Source organism: Schistocerca serialis, chromosome 4, assembly GCF_023864345.2.
Source record: "Schistocerca serialis cubense isolate TAMUIC-IGC-003099 chromosome 4, iqSchSeri2.2, whole genome shotgun sequence".
NCBI lineage: Eukaryota > Metazoa > Arthropoda > Insecta > Orthoptera > Acrididae > Schistocerca > Schistocerca serialis.
Window position 1 is genome coordinate 594,599,991 of NC_064641.1, and position 20,053 is coordinate 594,620,043.

Below are 20,053 nucleotides of genomic sequence, written 5' to 3' on the forward strand. Positions count from 1 at the left end.
CAGAGGATCAAATAGGTAAAAAGACGAGGGCTAGTGGAAACCCTTGGGTAACAGAAGAAATATTGAATTTAATTGATGAAAGAAGAAAATATAAAAATGCAGTAAATGAAGCAGGCAAAATTGAATACAAACGTCTCAAAAATGAGATCGACAGGAAGTGCAAATTGGCTAAGCAGGGATGGCTAGAGGACAAATGTAAGGATATAGAGGCTTATCTCACTAGGGGTAAGATAGATACTGCCTACAGGAAAATCAAAGAGACCTTTGGAGAAAAGAGAACCACTTGCATGAATATCAGGAGCTTTGATGGAAACCCAGTTCCAAGCAAAGAAGGGAAAGCAGAAAGGTGGAAGGATTATATAGAGGGCCTAAACAAGGGCGATGTACTTGAGGACAATATTATGGAAATGGAAGAGGAGGTAGATGAAGATGAAATGGGAGATATGATATTGCGTGAAGAGTTTGACAGAGCACTGAAAGACCTGAGTCGAAACAAGGCCCCCGGAGTACACAACATTCCACTAGAACTACTGACAACCTTGGGAGAGCCGGTCATGACAAAACTCTACCATCTGGTGAACAAGATGTATGAGACAGGCGAAATACCCTCAGACTTCAAGAAGAATATAATAATCCCAATCCCAAAGAAAGCAGGTGTTGACAGATGTGAAAATTACCGAACTATCAGTTTAATAAGTCATAGCTGCAAAATACTAACGCGAATTCTTTACAGACAAATGGAAAAACTGATAGAAGCCGACCTCGGGGAACATCAGTTTGGATTCCATAGAAATGTTGGAACACATGAGGCAATACTGACCCTACGACTTATCTTTGAAAATGGTTTAAGTAAAGGCAAACCTACGTTTCTAGCATTTGAAGACTTAGAGAAAGCTTTTGACAATGTTGATTGGAATACTCGCTTTCAAATTCTGATGGTGGCAGGGGTAAAATACAGAGAGCGAAAGTCTATTTACAATCTGTACAGAAAGCAGATGGCAGTTACAAGAGTCGAGGGGTATGAAAGGGAAGCAGTGGTTGGGAAGGGAGTGAGACAGGGTTGTAGCCTATCCCCTATGTTATTCAATCTGTATATTGAGCAAGCAATAAAGGAAACAAAAGAAAACTCGGAGTAGGTATTAAAATCCATGGAGAAGAAATAAAAACTTGAGGTTCACCGATGAGATTGTAATTCTGTCAGAGACAGCAAAGGACTTGGAAGAGCAGTTGAACGGAATGGACAGTGTCTTGAAAGGAGGGTATAAGATGAACATCAACAAAAGCAAAACGAGGATAATGGAATGTAGTCGAATTAAGTCGGGTGATGCTGAGGGAATTAGATTAGGAAATGAGACACTTAAAGTAGTAAAGGAGTTTTGCTATTTGGGGAGCAAAATAACTGATGATGGTCGAAGTAGAGGGGATATAAAATGTAAACTGGCAATGGCAAGGAAAGCGTTTCTTAAGAAGAGAAATTTGTTAACATCGAGCATTGATTTAAGTGTCAGGAAGATATTTCTGAAAGTATTTGTATGGAGTGTAGCCATGTATGGAAGTGAAACGTGGACGATAAATAGCTTAGACAAGAAGAGAATAGAAGTTTTCGAAATGTGGTGCTACAGAAGAATGTTGAAGATTAGATGGGTTGATCACATAACTAATGAGGAGGTATTGAATAGAATTGGGGAGAAGAGGAGCTTGTGGTACAACGTGACTAGAAGAAGGGATCGGTTGGTAGGACATGTTCTGAGACATCGAGGGATCACCAATTTAGTATTGGAGGGCAGGGCGGAGGGTAAAAATTGTAGAGGGTGACCAAGAGATGAATACACTAAGCAGATTCAGAAGGACGTAGGTTGCAGTAGGTGCTGGGAGATGAAGAAGCTTGCACAGGATAGAGTAGCATGGAGAGCTGCATCAAACCAGTCTCAGGACTGAAGACCACAACAACAACAAACAGTGAGAGACTGCCAAGAATATTTTTAATATTGCCCCTTCAACGATTTTTTTACCTGCTTAATAGTATTGCACAACTTCTCAATGTAACCCACACATGTTCAACATCACTGCACATCCGTAGTGATTAAGCAATAGTATTGAGCGCCTAGGGTTAGCTCAGTAATATTGTTGAACCATTGTTTCCTTCCCCTACCTCACTAATTACAATGGCAACAGCTTATACAGAAAATGGCCTACACCCAAATTTTTTACCGTAAATTCTCCATATTTTACTCCACAGAGCTGACTGCTCAGTTGTTTTACAATTATTTTCCTGTCACATTTATTTAGCAGAGATATCTTTCTACAGTTCTTGAGTTTTTGTTCTAAGCCAGCTTTCAGTAACGCTGTAATAGCTTTGTGCTTACATTTTTATCTCTTGTGTTCACTAAATCAAAAAGTTCAAGCATGTTGATAACTAGTATATCCAGTAAGATTCTCACATAGGTATGGTTTCAAGCAAACTGCTCTAAATAACTTTTGGAAAATACATGTCGCACAGTGTTGGAAGATTCTTTGTCCCTGCTTAATATTCTACATGTATGCATTTCCAAGTCTGTAGATGGCAAATAAAAATCTCCCTTTATCACTATTTCATGAACAAGAAATTCACACACAACATTTTCCAGACTTTCTCAGAAGCATCCCTCCATTCACGTACTTGATATATATGGAAGACACTAACATCCAGTTAACTATTTTACACCTGCCTTTGACACTTCTCTTCACTCATGATTACGATTTCAGAAAAAATGGATGATTTATTCGTGAAAAGGTACTTCACACATTGGGCAAGTCAACAATGTGATGTTCCAGTTCCAGCCCTTAAGAAAGTAATTATTTGGTTTGGCATTGACTGACAGAGTTGTTGGACGTCTTCCTGAAGGTTATCGTGCCAAATCCTGTATAATTTGCACGTTAGATTCTCAAATTCCCGAACTGGTTGGAGGGTTCTGTCCATAATGCTCCAAACGTTCTCAGTTGGGGAGAGATCCGGTGACCTTGCTTGTGAAGGTAGAGTTTGGTAAGCACGAAGACAAGCAGTACAAACTCTAGCTATAAGCATAAGCTCAACACATATGGTATCTTGCTGAAATGTTAGCCAAGGATGGCTTGCTATGAAGGGCAACAAAACTGGGTATAGAATATGTACCACTATGCTGTAAGGTTGCCATTGATGGCAGCCAAAGGGGTCCTGCTATAAAAATAAATGGCACCCCAGACCATGGTTGTCATTGCCGTATGGCGGGCGACAGTCAGTTAGGTATCCAACTGCAGAGCGGGGCATCTCCAGGTAGGTCTTTGCTGATCATCGGGGCTCAGTTCGAAGTGGGACTCCAAACTGAAGACAGATTTACTCCAGTCAGTGAGATTCCAGACTGACATATTAAGTGGGCCTCCGTAACCATGGTTGAGATGTGGTCAGTATCTTATTCTTACACAGCAGCATTAGCATGCCCTCCTTGTCCGTCCTTACCTACGCTTCTGCATGGTTACATTTCAGTGCATGCTCTATAGAAGCATGAAAGGCAAAAGCTTAGTTGTCTGATTGCTCTCTCTCACTCATTGTCCAGCCTCCAATTCACATTTAACCTACAGCAAAGTTCGTTTGACACAAATTTACTATGATGACAGTTGATGAAGATCGCCATTCTCACACTGCAGGTGTGTTCTGTGTATGGATGGAAATATCGTTATTTTCGTGTCTTAATAAAATGGAAGGTATGAAAAGAATAACTTAGCACTATGGAGCTTTTCTGTGGTTAATTCATTTGCAAAATATTATATGCTGTAAATTTTTTCACATTATAATGCCTTGTTTCATTCCATTTCTTGGGATGCTTATCAAAAATGAAACTTGTAAATAATCATAGGACAACTGTAATAGTAGAGCATCATCTTTTGCAACAACAGAATTAACATTTTCTCCACTTGATTTCTATTATTTCACATCTTCATTTATGTATATGTGATAACGAAAAATGGCTAGGGACACTGTTAATTGTGAGAGGCCACAATGGGGGTGGGCTGTTCTTCATCAGCAGCTAGAATTGCGAAAGTTAACAGGATTCTGCCAGTGAACAAGTTATGTGAATGTCGTGTTCTCAAATCTTTGGACAAAAGATGAGTGTGGGTGCTGGCCATATAGCTAGCCTTGTATGCATTACCAACAGCTGTGAGATGTTGAATGGTGGTGTGTCTGAGCCAGCGTATGTCACTTCATGTTTGAGACTGGCGCTATTCTTTTTACACGGTCCAGCCCTGCATAGACAGATACATTGCTTGTTATTGGGAGCTCCAACTGTAAGTGGATGATGCAGTCCGTCAGAGAAATAATGTTAGGAAGAGAAATGTTGTTTGGAAGAGAGACCAGTCTAGACACAGCATCTTTGCTATGTAATACACTGAGTATGGATGGTTGTAAGATGTGTTTCACACCAGCATCAGTGGCACCTGAATATGGAAGTTGTAGTGACTTCATTCAAGGTACTACGAGTTTTGCTGATATATTTTTGGCTTTTTAAGATGTCCTGGGTTCACAGTCCTAAATATCTCGATTTTCGTGTAGGTGATATTTCAGAGTCATGAATTCTCATGTTGGGCTCAGATCTTGATCAAAGTTCAGAAAGGTGATTTTTTTTATTAATTTATCAACTTATTTCTGCCAAACCAATCATTCATCCTAACTGTCCTTTAGTTTATGGCTTCTTGAAGCTCAGGACAGTTTTACTATTAAAATATACTGGTATCACCTCCCGACATATCTTTCACTATTATCCTAGAAGAACAGCAGTGTCCCAAGTATAGAAGCTTAGAGTACTAGTATCTCCATAAACAGAGTGTAAAGTTCCGATATACTCTTGACAATTGAATTTTATTGCTGCTTTCTGTTCCCTGATTGTAAGATATGGAAAACGAGAAGACACACCAGCAGAATCATTCCTGTACCATCTCCTCTGCATATTTACTGCAGCACCACGAATAAGTACAGTTGTGGAATTGGGGAACTCTTGTAAATTTCACTCGCTGCTTAGGTTGGAAGGTAGTACTGAAAGGATCGAATGTAACATTGGATGGCAGGCAGGGCAATGTTAATATTTAGCAAACGAGTCTGCAAGGCAGGTTTACAACACTGTGTGCAAGCGAGAAGGTACCACCTGTCGGTAGAGATAGGTCGAACTCGTTCATTCCCGTGGACTACTTCATTCATTTCACTCTTGGCCGTGAAGCGTTCAAATGAAGTAGTTCATTCAAGTACGGAAGCCTGGCGAAGTTGCCCAGTTCGCCGCTCAGCCGCGGCTACGCTCGCTTCACCTCGCTCGTACAATAAAGCTTCATAATTTTACCAACAGATGGCCGAACTATGCAGTAACGTGCACGCAACGTTTTACACTCTTACAGCGTCTGAGCTAACTTAAATAGAGCATGGTCGAAGGGGACAAAGGGGAGATAAACAGAGAAGCCTGTCACATATAAAGAAGGTATTACATTTAATCTTGCTCGACATTTTCTCATGAAGCGCCCAAAAAAGTCTTTATCTGCCAAGTGAAACATTATTTGCTGTATTCATGGATTGAAAACTACGGCTACCAACGAAATGCAGTCCAATTTTATGTTCCTTTTAAAATTTAATCCAAAATAGAATGAGTATGTTTACCACTGTCACAAAATCTACATAGCTACGTTAAGTAATGATTCAGAAGTTTTCCTGTAGATTTTATTTTTGTTGAGAATAATAACCCTCCAGATTCAAAACGTAAACTGTCACCTGTAGTCATTGGTACGATTTCAGGTAAAATCCCTCTTTCAGTGTTATTAACAAACCCCTTATTTTCATGTTGGCTGTGCGTGCTCACACAGCCAGCCTCTTCATTTGTATCTGTAATATTCATTTGTCCGCAAGCGCTGCCAACGGTAGGCTACTGGTAGACGCGAAGTATAGCTGAACCGCACAAATAGTCACGGGTAATGATGTCAGCACTGCAGGAAGCAGCTGGTGCTGCCTTTCCCTCGCCCCCCACCTGCACAACCCATCGCGAACGAATCGTTTCCCAAGAACGCCGCGCGATTCGTCGACAGGCAGTAGAGGGGGGACTGAAGCGAACGGAGAATGAGTGACGTAGCGCCGATGTAATGGGATGAGGGAGAGGGGAAGAGAGTGAGTGAACTAGAAAAAAGTGTAGAGTGTGTTATCTGTGAAGAGTTTGAAGTACCAGCTCATTGAAATTGAGAGGTTAGTTCACACTTCACTGGAGTGAAGCATTCATTAGAACGACTCATTCGCGAGCTCCCCATCACTACCTGTCGGGCACTCTACACAAGCGTGTAGTAAATCAGGACAGCACAAAGCACTGACATGCTGTGAACAGCACCTAGTGACCTGTGTGTAAGGGGCAAAGCTAGCTGAAGAAATCTGATGTAGGAATTATTAAAGAGCACTGCACTTTTCCCCTCCAGAGGGGAGGGAAAAGACATATAAATAAATGAACCTGGAGACTTAAATGGGGTCAGTCAGGTCTCCATTCTCTCCATGTCTAGAGATGGAGGAATGACGATTGTTTAAGTTGCAGGCCAACCACAATAACATTCTGGAGATGGGCATCGGCGGCCAACCAACCGGCTGAATCTATGACCAACCTCCGTTGCACAGAGGCGCCGTAGCTGTAGCAGGGCGTGCCATACCTTGGAGCTGCACTGCTGGGAGGAACGAGAGGACTGTTAGCCTCTGCTTTCTGAATGGCATCGTCCGGCAGATTACAAGCTGCTGGTCGCAGTGTGGAGCCAGGAAGCGAACTCACGGCCTCCCAAGAGCTGAGTTGTCTGCAGACACTGACCGAGCTGCTCTGGACAGATGGCCGGAGCTGCTAAGGCTTATTGCAATGACAGCTGTGGGCTGTTTCCCTTTGGCGCCCTACACGGGGATCATGAGTTGTGCTTGAGGGAGCAGCAACCCATCTCCTGGGGTACTGGCACTGCCAACATGCACGGCAGCTGCGTAGCCATGGAGTGAGTAGGAGCTCTATGTCTACGAGACAGGGTACTGGACAATGATGCTGCAGATTCTGGCATTGGCATTGGCCCTGACCCATGCAAGCATGCTGTGCGGTGCGATCACCGGGATCAGTGGAAGGCTTGCTGTCTACCTTCAGTCCAATAAAGTCAATGACATACTTGCTGGCGTTCCTGTGCACACTTTGGTGTGAACTATCCCTCTCTCCCAAACCATTCCTCTTGGTCATTCTGATGTATTACAACCACTGAGCTTGGGGGGTTGTAAGAGTACTGCAATTGAAGGCATTCTTGTTTGGAAAAGAAATCTCCTAAAATAACTAGCTTCTAAATGTTCTTTTATGCTTTACAGCCGAGAGAACGTTACTGTTCAATTCTTTTTCAAATGTGCCAATCTTTATTTTGAATGGTAGTTCCTTTTACCGGATAATCAACATACTTTGAATATTTACTCGTATTTCCATGTTTCATTCTTAACTCGTAAATTATTGATAATGTCTACTCACTCGTGAGAGATGGGCTGTTTTATGTACATGACACCGAATGTTACAGAACATGCTTCCATCAAAGTATTAAGAAAGTCCCAGAATCATTCAGAAACATAGAGTGAATAAAAATATATGCGATGATAGCACTTTCCACTTCGCCACTCCACGTCTTTATACACTAGACCATAGAGAACATGCAGAAATTGTGACTTTGTTCTGTGTTATAGAGCTCCTGAAGGCGTTAAACGCCAATGAGTCATTACTTAAATTTAATTACAAAAATGTTTACCAGTACCGACACCATTTCGAGAGACTCTCAATGTGCTGGGGTTTTGAAACACCAGATATGCATAGGACATAAGTTATATTATAAAAGACACCAAATAACTAGCTTTAACTAAAATGAAGAAATGTAACATGGCATCTCCCAAGTGTTTCCGTTAAAGTATATGTTTGAAAGGAATGGAGCTGCAGTGCCTCTGATAAAGTGTATATCAATAAAAGGTCCATATTATGCAGCAACCAACTAACTGACAAATTGAATGCGTATAGACACTTTGGCCAATTGACTGACCAACATTTTTTTTTGCGCGATCGGCTGAGTATGCCCCCCAACAGCCGACCTGCCCCTCCCCCACCACTTTATACAACAAATTGTACCAGGTGTAGCACTATCTACCAACTGCCTGACAAAAGTTCATATTCTATCATTGCACATAAGATTAAATGTTGTCTCAATATACATGACAGAGTGAGTGGTGGATGAAACTTTAATGACAGAATCTCTAGAGAAATGTAAAGCCTGCAGAAGTTTTTGGAGTGTGAGGAGTATAACAGCAGAAATACAAGAAATGGAGCTTTTTTAATTTTTTAACGAATTGACAATGGTTTCATGTGCCACGGGGAGGGAGTGAAAGATATTTATTGTATGAATGAAAGCCCAACGCCCTTTTGTATTTCGTTTTCGGTTTTATTTCTGATTCTAGTCGGAAATGAATGCTAGACATCAAAATTCAGACAGATTAGATCTTCGATTTAAAATCCGATATGTATTCAAAATAAAACCTAAAAGCCAAAATGTAGACAATGACGTACTTTTATTGGTAAAATATACTTGTTCCATTGTTAAAAGTACGAGGGTTGGAACTTTAATAGTGGAAACTATTTACTTACAGCTTCTACAAAATAAATACGTGATTCAAAGTTTTACTGACCTTCAAAGTAGTCACCAGCATTGTGTATAACTCGTTGCCAGCTATGTGGAACTCGTAGGATACTCTTAGCAGTGCCAGTTGTATTGACAGTTCGAGTGGCGCGTTCTATTGCCCGACGAATTTGTAGCAGTTCTGAAGCGAATGCCGTGAACTGTTTCCTTCAGTTTAGAAATCGAGTTGAACTCACTCGGGCTTAAGTCAGGGGAGTGCAGTGGGTGGTACAGCACTTAGCAGCCCAATCAGTCAAACAAATCAGTAACAGCTTGCACTGTACGTGCTTGTGCATTGTCCTACAAAATGATGGTCAGGTCCTGCAGAAAGTGTCATAACTTTTGTCTCTAAGCTGGTCGTAAGTTGTGTTCCAAAAATGAACAGCAAAGAGACAGAAGTGATGACACTTTCTGCAGGACCTGACCATCATTTTGCAGGACAATGCTCAAGCACGTACAGTGCAAGCTGTTACTTATTTGTTTAGTTGATGGGGCTGCTAAGTGCTATGCCACCTACTGCACTTCCTGACTTAAGACCTCGTGAGTTCAACTCGATTTCTAAACTGAAGGAAACCGTTCACGGCATTCGCTTCAGAACTGCTACAAATTCGTCAGGCAATAGACCGTGCCGCTCGAGCTGTCAACATGACTGGCACTGCTAAGAGAATCCTACAACTTCCACGTCGCTGCCAACGGGCTATACACAATGCTTGTGACTACTTTGAAGGTCAGTAAAACTTTGCAACACGTGTCTATTTTGTACAAGCTGTAAATAAATAATTACCACTATTAAAGTTCCAACCCTCAGCTTGTATCCAAGCCTTTTGCTATGAAGAGCAAAGTGTAGCACTTTCTTTTTACAAATCTAACAGTTGCCAAATGCTTCATTTCCTATGTGTCTGTTATTGCATTTATTGGATGATGTATGGCACCACCATTGTTAGTCTCTTTTTCTTCTAATCTGGAATGATTTTGTTAAATGTAAAGGGTCATCTTTTGTGCTACACACATAAATAAATTAATGAAGTTTACTTGAAAACATTTTGTTACATTTATTTTTATTTACCAAGATGCCCCCTTCAGGCAACTATAAATCACAATTATGGTGTCAGGAATCATTTTAGATAATAACTGTAGGAATACAACTCCACTGAATTTTAGATCCTTGTAACTTCGGCCAACAGCTAGAAGCCCTAATGTAGCTAACAGCTGCTCCTCGCAACTTACAGCCTCTCTCATGAGTGTATTCTTTTTAATTAAGAATGGTTGATGATGCTAACCTCAGTAAACTTGCAATAACCAAGTCGCAAAAAGCGATAGGAACATGGCGGTGCTGTCATTGCTGAATTAAGTTGGTCAGTACATGTGCAGGTTGAACACGATACTGGTCATTTGACTAGTGGGTTGGTGAAGGTATATGGCACTTAAGGGCAGATGAGGACAACAGAACACGGCATTAACTGAAGCCAGGAGTCGGCGATTACAGCAGTCAAGACTGGCAAAATTCCGTGTTGGAGTGGCAATCCACAAAGATATCCCATATGCTGACCCTAAATGCTCCTGCTCTGTGGTCAGTGAGGAAAGTCAATGCTTTGTCTTACTTTGGGCGTAGTCTACATCGTTGTCGTCATGACATGACTACCAGTAACCTGACAGCAAACAACAGCGAGAGAGAGATCATTGAGGAAATTATCTCAGAAGTGACACAACAAGTCTGCTATTTCAGTCTTTGGAGTTTCAGTTTATTTAATAATTAACTCTTGTGCCTTGTGTGACTCACTGTAGGCAATGAACTATATCAACTAGATCACCCATTCTGGGAGACACCAGAGACTAACAGAGACCAGAAGTTGCACCCATCCTCAAGACAGATAGGACCCTCAGATTTCAAACACCTACTGATCAATGATGCTCCTGCCAGCACTAAGGTAAATCTGTACCTGCCCCATCAGCTCCAGCACAGTAAAGAAACACAGTTGCTCACTGTAAAGCAGTTCATCTTCGATGAGAGGCATAAAACAATATGCACACAGGTGCAGCTCGTAGAGAAAGTGCTGGATGTGAGATGATGGAGGGAATACTTTGTACTGGTACTTATCAGTGTGACAAGAACATTTGATTCCATGTAATATGAAGATGTCCTCTGTAAGTTCTTAGTCATAGGAGTAATCTTAGCACAAGTGAGCGCCCTTAAATGATAGCTGGAATGATGCAGAGTCTTTGTCATAGCAGAAGGACGTCTGTGGAACACCCATCCCTACTGACATACCTCAAGGGTCAGTCTCCAGCCTTCTGTCTTACACACAGTACAGGGACAACTTGAGACCAGCTAGCATTGTACATAGATGACACATTCCACTCTCATGAGAAACGTCCAATTCAGAGCAATCTGCAGTCATCGTACAAAGATTTGAAACAGTCAGCAATTGGATCGCATATTTTCTTGAGTGGAGTAGATGGAGCCTTTGTGAGTACCAGATTACCAATGTCCATTTAGATAACCTATTCAAGGAAGAAGAAAGGTGACTAACATTGTGCTACCCTTTTTCCTGGACACATACACAACACTACCAAAATGTCTCGCAGTTACACCATATCTGATGATGGTGTCCTTACTTTTAGGCTATGAAGCAGTAATGGGAGATGGGGAGGAAAAATATTGAAATGGATATATCATCTCACTCTGTAACTTCCATTAATCCCTCTAGGATCAGCTAGCTGCCTCTTGACTGCAAAAGGTACAGCAACAGATGGAATGAATCTTCTGTGGGACTAACACATAAAAGTGGTAGAGAACCATGTGCAGCACCTCAAACAGATCTGAGGAGCTACCAACAAGCAGAGGAAATTTTGCTTTTAAAATGTTGCAATAATTTCTAGGACAATGAAACAGAAGGACGAATGGTTACTCTGTGACTAGTCTGGGGACACAGCTTGACGGGCTTTAAGTACAACTCTAAACATGAAATAAAGAAACACAGTCATTTGCTACTCTGAGCAAGCAAATGTGTAAGATACTTTATGACCCTGGCCCTGACAGTCCACTAATCAACCTTCCTGCAACTTATTGTAAATTAATTGAATCTTTGTAATCTCTGTCTCTATAATTTGCATCTACTGAGTCATCATATGATACATCATTGTGTCAGAAATTCACTGTCCATTATAAGTTTGTCATTTCTTACATTTGAAAATAAATTATCGTCCCATATACACCATAGATACAACTCATTATGGTTTTATACTAACCACACAATCATGTCATATGTCACTGATGAGTACTGCATGATACAAACATTCATTATTGATACCTTAGTCCTATGTATCTTCTTCCTGTTGACAAATCTAATTGAGCCCACTGAATTTCATCACAGCCCAGTGGAATAGCAAGCAAAGCAGACATCATACGCATAACATCACCATTCTACACCTGTCAGTGTTCAAGCTCATACAAAATTTCCCATCCTTCAATGGCCCAAAATATACGGCTTTAGTCTGCCAATAATCATGTTCAGATGACCACATAGATTGTAGAATATGGGTATCGTTCAGATCACACAACGACAGTTCTACGAAACAATGAAAGCTCTCTGTTACTTCCTCTATCGTTTGTACTACTGTTGTTTTTCAGATTATTTACGACAAATCGTATCTCATTCATGCCAGTCACTAGTTTGGGGGGGGGTCTCTATCTTGTTTATGTAACGCCTAGTACCACGTTAGTAATCGAAATGTGGGCGAAATATGTGTGCAGGTCGACCCTGACTGGCAGTAAATCATGACATCTAAATTTCTGGATGGAGTCTTTCATCGCCAACCGTTGCAATATGTGAATCGTTTTTGCAAGGTCTACCATACCACAGCATCATGAACCTGCCCAATCACTGGGAATATCCTTCTCATCACAAAGGGTGATCTTCAGCCACTTTCTGCTGTCAAGCGTAAAACTTAACAACTACACCAGCTAACACTAAAATATTTCTCAATAAAAACTGCCACTCATGTACGGCCATCCCACTCTCAAATAAATGAAGTACTGTCCTTCACCTAATAAATACTTCTCCCAAATCAAAGTCAAGTGTTTCATCTACTACATCATCACACTCATTGTTGTCAGAAGTAATTTGCTTTCAAGCTGTATTTCTTGATCTGTTCTTTTTAGACTTCTAAAATATTTACCACGCAATTCTGTTAAAGTATGTTTCAGAGGGAGAGCTGATTAATGTGGCTGACAAACTGTAGCGATATATTCAGTTTACTCCTACACTACTTCATTTCATTTGGAATTTTGCTCTCTTGCAATCTTCTTAGATTTGTGTACCCATTAATGTCATCTACTAGTAGATTTATTTCCTTTGATGTTCACTGAAGCGCTAAAGAAACTGGTATAGGCATGTGTGTTAAAACAGAAAGATACGTAAACAGGTAGATTATGGCGCTACGATCGGCAACGCCTACATAAGACAACAAGTGTCTGTTGCATTTGTTATATCGGTTACTGCTGCTACAATGGCAGATTATCAAGATTTAACTGAGATTGAATGTGGGGTTGTAGTAGGCGCATGAGTAATGGGACACAGCATGACCAAAGTAGAGATGAAGTGGAGATTTCACTAGTGCTATGAATATCAGGAGTCTGGTAAAACTTCAAATCTCTGACATATCTGCGGCCATAAAGAGATCCTGCAACAACAAGACCAACAACGACTGAAGAGAGTCGTTTAACATGACAGAAGTGCAATCCTTCGCAAACTGCTGCAAATTTCAGTGCTAGGCCATCAACAAGTGTCAGCGTGCAAACCATTCAACAAAACATCATCAATGTTGGCTTCGGAGCCGAAGGCCCTCTAATGTACCCTTGATGAATGTAGGACATAAAGCTTTTCACCTGGCCTGGGCCCATCAACACCGACATTGGACTCTTGTTGGCTGGAGACATGTTGTCTTGTTGGATGAGTCTCGTTTCGAATTGTGTTGAGCAAATGGACGTGTTGGTGTATGGAGACAACCTCATGAATCAATGGACCCTGCATGTCAGCAAGAGCTGTTCAAGCTGGTGGAGACTCTGCAATGGTGTGGGGCGTGTACATTTGGATTGATAAGGGACCCCTGATTCGTCTAGATACGACGCTGACAGGTGACACATATGTAAGCATTCTGTCTGATGACTATTACCATTGATGTCCATTGTGCATCCCAACGGACTTGGGAAATTCTGGCAGGGCAATGCGACACCTCTCACGTCCAGAATTGCTACAGAGTGGCTCTGGAAACACTCTTCTGAGTTTAAACACTGACGCTGGCCACCAAACTCCCCAGACATGAACATTATTGAGCATATCTGGGATGTCTTGCAGCATACTGTTCAGAAGAGATCGACACCCCCTCGCACACTTGCAGATTTACGGACATCCTGCAGGATTTATGGTGTCATTTCCCTCCAGCACTACTTCAGACATTAGTCGAGTACATGCCACGCCATGTTCAAACACTTCTGCATGCTCTCGGTGGTCCTACACTATATTAGGCAGGTGTACCAGTTTCTTTGGCTTTCCAGTGCATATGTATTCCCATTCTTTGTTGCTGTCACACTTACATCTAACATGCAATAGGAGTTACAACATTTGAGTGCATAACTCTTTTAATTTGAAACGACTCTTTTAATCGAAAGGAAAGAATGTTACACTCAATTGACATGAGGTCTTTAGTGATGGGCTACAGGGTTGGGGTAGAAATTTGCCTTAAGTGGCTTATGGAAATTATGTTGCAGTGAAATCTGAATGAGGATCAGAATTGAATCCCAGTCCTGCTGTAAGTCATTCTATTGTCATCCACAGTACCATCCACTGAGTCTTTTGATATAGATCGATTACAATGGAAATTTGATAGTCACAAAAACAGTGTAACAAAATTCTTAGATATTATGCATACTTTTACAGATTAATACTCATACAGATAAAAAAAATCTGATTGGTTACAAGTACAACAAAATATTTCTTGTTTGTTGCTCAGTTATAGAAGTAATATTTATGAAAGGAAAACGAAAAGAAAATAGCGCTAAATTGTGAACTTAACACAATTGGAAGGAAAACTGTATATTGAATTACTAATCAGATTTACTGAATAGTTAACAATTAACATGTAAAATAGACTAATTGACAATAAACTGACTACATTTCTTCAGTACTCAGTACACATTAGCAAACGGAAAGAACACACAAGAAAATGAAAGTCCAAAACACACTTTGCATCCTGCATGCCCAACGTTAAGATACAACATGTCAGTATGTTAACAGGAAACAGATATACAGTATATGGACCCAGAAAAGGAAATGGTATCATCCATTTTAATTAAGTGATATCTAAGTAAATCAGCATGTCTGTGGTTTACCCCAGCAATAAAAACGAATCTACACTTAAATAAATAAATAGCAAGTAACACTTTCTGCCAAATTAAGTATTATACAACAGATTACGTATAGTGCTCTATAAATAATAGAAACAGTTCAAAACATGAAATACCTTCGAATAAATTTGCTCAAACTACATTACATAGACAAACATAAATTTTGTGATATTGTGGTTGTTTTAATTTGCAACCTTCAGACAGGTATTTATTTATAAAAGTGTACTTCTAACATCAAAGTCTATATGTAACATACATCTAGGTGTAAAATGCACAAGAAAGACATAGTTAAACTTTTTCCTGGAAGATGTTATGTATAGATACATTCTCACTTCAAAGTATTATCAGTGACAAAGTGAAAAATTATGTATTTCAAATTGACAAAGAAAAAATATGAAAGGAAATGAACTGGTATTCCGAAAAATATAAAGAAAACGTAGAGTTAAAGATATTCTTAATCTGGATATGTGAATTAGAGGCTAGCATTCCCAGAATTTTGTTACCTGAGTAAAACAGGATATAGAAGCTTCAAACACAACTCTTGTGAGCTATTTGTACTTCCTTTAATTTAATCGACCTGTAAAATACATGAACTGATGAGTCATACTTTAATTAACCAAATATTAAGCTCTCCCAGAAAAGGTAACTCAGTTATGTTATATCTGAGATACATACACTTTATAGAATCAAATCAATAATTTCTGGTTATTATCTTTTTATTATTCATAAGATGAAATGACTCCCCCCATGAACCATGGACCTTGGTGGGGAGGCTTGCGTGTCTCAGCAATACAGACAGCCATACCGTAGGTGCAACCACAATGGAGGGGTATCTGTTGAAAGGCCAGACAAACGTGTGGTTCTTGAAGAGGGGCAGCAGCCCTTTCAGTAGTGCAGGAGCACCAGTCTGGTTGATTGACTGATCTGGCCTTGTAACACTAACCAAAACGACCTTGATGTCCTGGTACAGCGAACGACTGAAAGCAAGTGGAAACTATGGGCGTAATTTTTCCTGAGGACATGCAGCTTTACTGTATGGGTAAATGATGATGGTGTCCTCCTGGGTAAAACAGTCCCCATTCGGATCTCCAGGCGGAGACTATTCAGGAGGATGTTGTTATCAGGAGAAAGAAAACTGGCATTCTACTGGTTGGAGCGTGGAAACTCAGATCCCTAAATCGAGCAGGTAGGTTGGAAAATTTAAAAAGGGAAATGGATAGGTTAAAGTTAGATATAGAGAGAATTAGTGAAGTTTAGTGACAGGAGGAACAAGACTTTTGGTCAAGTGAATACAGGGTAATAAATACAAAATCAAATAGGGGTAATGCAGGAGTAGGTTTAATAACGAATAAAAAATAGGAATGTGGGTAAGCTACTACAAACATCGTAGTGAACGCATTATTGTGGCCAAGACAGATACGAAGCCCACATCCACCACAGTAGTACAAGTTTATATGCCAACTAGCTCCACAGATGACAAATAGATTGATGAAATGTATCATGAGGTAAAAGAAATTATTCATATAGTGAAGGGAGACGAAAATTTAATAGTCATAGGTGACTGGAATTCGAATGCAGGAAAAGGAAGGGAAGGAAACGTAGTAGGTGAATATGGAATGGGAGTAAGGAATGAAAGATGAAGCAGCCTGGTAGAATTTTGCACTGAGCATAACTTAATCATAGCTAGCACTTCGTTCAAGAATCATGAAAGAAGGTTGTATACATGAAGAAGCTCGGAGATACTGGAAGGTATTAGTTAGATTATGTAATGGTAAGACAGAGATTCAGGAACCAGGTTTTAAATTGTAAGACATTTCCAGGGGCAGATGTGGACTCTGACCACAATCTATTGATTATGAACTGTAGATTTAAACTGAAGAAACTACAAAAAGGTGGTAAATTGAGGAGATGGGATCTGGATAAACTGAAAGAACCAGAGGTTAGAGAGAGCTACAGGGAGAGCATAAGGGTACAATTGACAAGAATGGGGGAAAGAAATACAGTAGAAGACGAATGGGTAGCTTTGACAGACGAAATAGTGTAGGTAGCAGAGGATCAAGTAGGTAAAAAGACGAGGGCTGATAGAAATCCTTGGGTAACAGAAGAGATATTGAATTTAATTGATGAAAGCAAAAAATACAAAAATGCAGTAAATGAAGCAGGCAAAAAAGAATACAAACGTCTCAAAAATGAGATCGACAGGTAGTGCAAAATGGCTAAGCAGGGATGGCTAGAGGACAAATGTAAGGATGTTGAGGCACATATCACTAGGGGTAAGATAGATACTGCCTACAGGAAAATTAAAGAGATATTTGGAGAAAAGAGAACCACTTGCATGAATATCAATAGCTCAGATGGGAATCCAGTAATAAGCAAAGAAAGGAAAGCAGAAAGGTGGAAGGAGTATATAGAGGGTCTATACAAGGGCGATTGTCTTCGGGACAATATTATAGAAATGGAAGAGAATGTAGATGAAGATGAAATAGGAGATATGATACTGCGTGAAGAGTTTGACAGAGCACTGAAAGATCTAAGTCGAAACAAGGCCCCGGGAGTAGACAACATCCATTAGAACTACTGACAGCCTTGGGAGAGTCAGACTTCAAGAAGAATATAATAATTAGAATCCCAAAGAAAGCAGGTGTTGACAGATGTGAAAATTACCGAACTATCAGTTTAATATGTCACAGCTGCAAAATACTAACACGAATTCTTTACAGTCGAATGGAAAAACTGGTAGAAGCCGACCTTGGGGAACATCAGTTTGGATTCCATAGAAATGTTGGAACACATGAGGCAATACTGACCCTATGACTTATCTTTGAAAATAGTTTAAGGAAAGGCAAACCTATGCTCGTAGCATTTGTAGACTTAGAGAAAGCTTTGACAATGTTGGCTGGAATACTGTCTTTCAAATTCTGAAGGTGGCAGGGGTAAAACACAGGGAGCGAAAGGCTATTTACAATTTGTAAGAGTCGAGGGACGTGAAAGGTAAGCAGTGGTTGGGAAGGGAGTGAGACAGGGTTGTAGCCTCTCCCCGATGTTGTTCAATCTGTATATTGAGTGAGCAGTAAAGGAAAAAAAAGAAAAATTCGGAGTAGGTATTAAAATCCATGGAGAAGAAATAAAAACTTTAAGGTTCGCCGATGACATTGTAATTCTCTCAGAGGCAGCAAAGGACTTGGAAGAGCGGTTGAACGGAATGAGCAGTGTCTTGAAAGGAGGATATAAGGTGAACATCAACAAAAACAAAACGAGGATAATGGAATGTAGTCGAATTAAGTCGGGTGATGCTGAGGGAATTAGATTAGGAAATGAGAGGCTTTAAGTAGTAAATGAGTTTTGATATTTGGGGAGAAAAATAACTGATGATGGTCGAAGTAGAGAGGATATAAAATGTAGACTGTCATTGACAAGGAAAGCGTTTCTGAAGAAGAGAAATTTGTTAACATCGAGTACAGAATTACGTGTCAGGAAGTCGTTTATGGAAGCATTTGTATGGAGTGTAGCCGTTTGTGGAAGTGAAACTTGGACGATAAATAGTTTGGACAAGAAGAGAATAGAAGCTTTCGAAATGTGGTGCTACAGAAGAATGCTGAAGACTAGATGGATAGATCACATAACTAATGAGGAGGTATTGAATAGAATTGGAGAGAAGAGAAATTTGTGGCAGAACTTGACTAGAAAAAGGAATCGGCTGGTAGGGCATATTCTGAGGCATCAAGGGATCACCAATTTAGTATTGGAGGGCAGCATGGAGGATAAAAATCGTAGAGGGAGACCAAGAGATGAATATAGTAATTAGATTTAGAAGGATGTAGGTTGCAGTAGGTACTGGGAGATGAAGAAGCTTGCACAGGATAGAGTAGCATGGAGAGCTGCATCAAACCAGTCTCTAGACTGAAGACCACAACAATAACAAGATGAAACAGACACAGAACGTTAATAGTGACTGTATATATTCACAACCTTATCTTTAGACAACATTCTTATAAAAAAATATAGATAATATTGAAAAATCGGTAATTAATTTATTATGCACTTATTCCTATAAAAACATATTTCAGATGAAAAGAATATTATAAAACAGCTTAGTTTATTGGAACAGGTGGGCTGCTTGCAATAAGTAGCCTGTCATTTTATGTACACTCTCGGTACTGAAAAAGTTACAATGGACAGATTTAGTTGGATGGGAGTTACTTATATGCCATTTTTATAAAAAATGGTATGAAGACACTATTGCAAGAATGGTTACCAACACAAAAATCTACACATATTGGTATTATATTCTGTTTTTACTACTGGCTGGGTAATGAATTAGATATCTTCAGCTGGAAACGTTTTGTGACCTTAATGTTAAATCGTAAATGGAAGTTAATGAAACACTTTTATAACTGGCTGCAGAATAGATACGATCAAAAATATCTGAAATAAACTTTCTAGGAAATTTAATAGTGAACGTTCTTAGTTCTACTTTCTTCTCAGTGGAAAACTTTATCTCTTTTTTCTGCTTCAATGGTTGTCTTGAACATAGTCACCATAGAAGTTGGTAATTACCATCCCACCTAATGAAAGAACTCATATTTCAAAGCTGTGAAATGAACTGTTTCTCAAATGAATAGACAAGCACAGTATTTTTCTTGAGTTTATTTATATTAATCCAAAATCCAATACTATTAACATCATTGTTACAATAGGAGGAGTTGAAAAATGTTCCTGTCCTCACTTCATCAAGACATGCAGTAGACTCCTCTCTGTCTGCCAATTTAATACAAAAAAGTGATGGTCATAACTAGACCACGGATTTTTAGGTCGTAAAAAAGTGTTTTAGGCACCTAAAATAGGCTCCTTCAGTAGTTCATTTAGGCTATATAAAACCTGAAATAGGCTCTAATAAAAATGATGCAGAGAAAATAAAAATAAATTAAAATACACAGTGTTGACAGT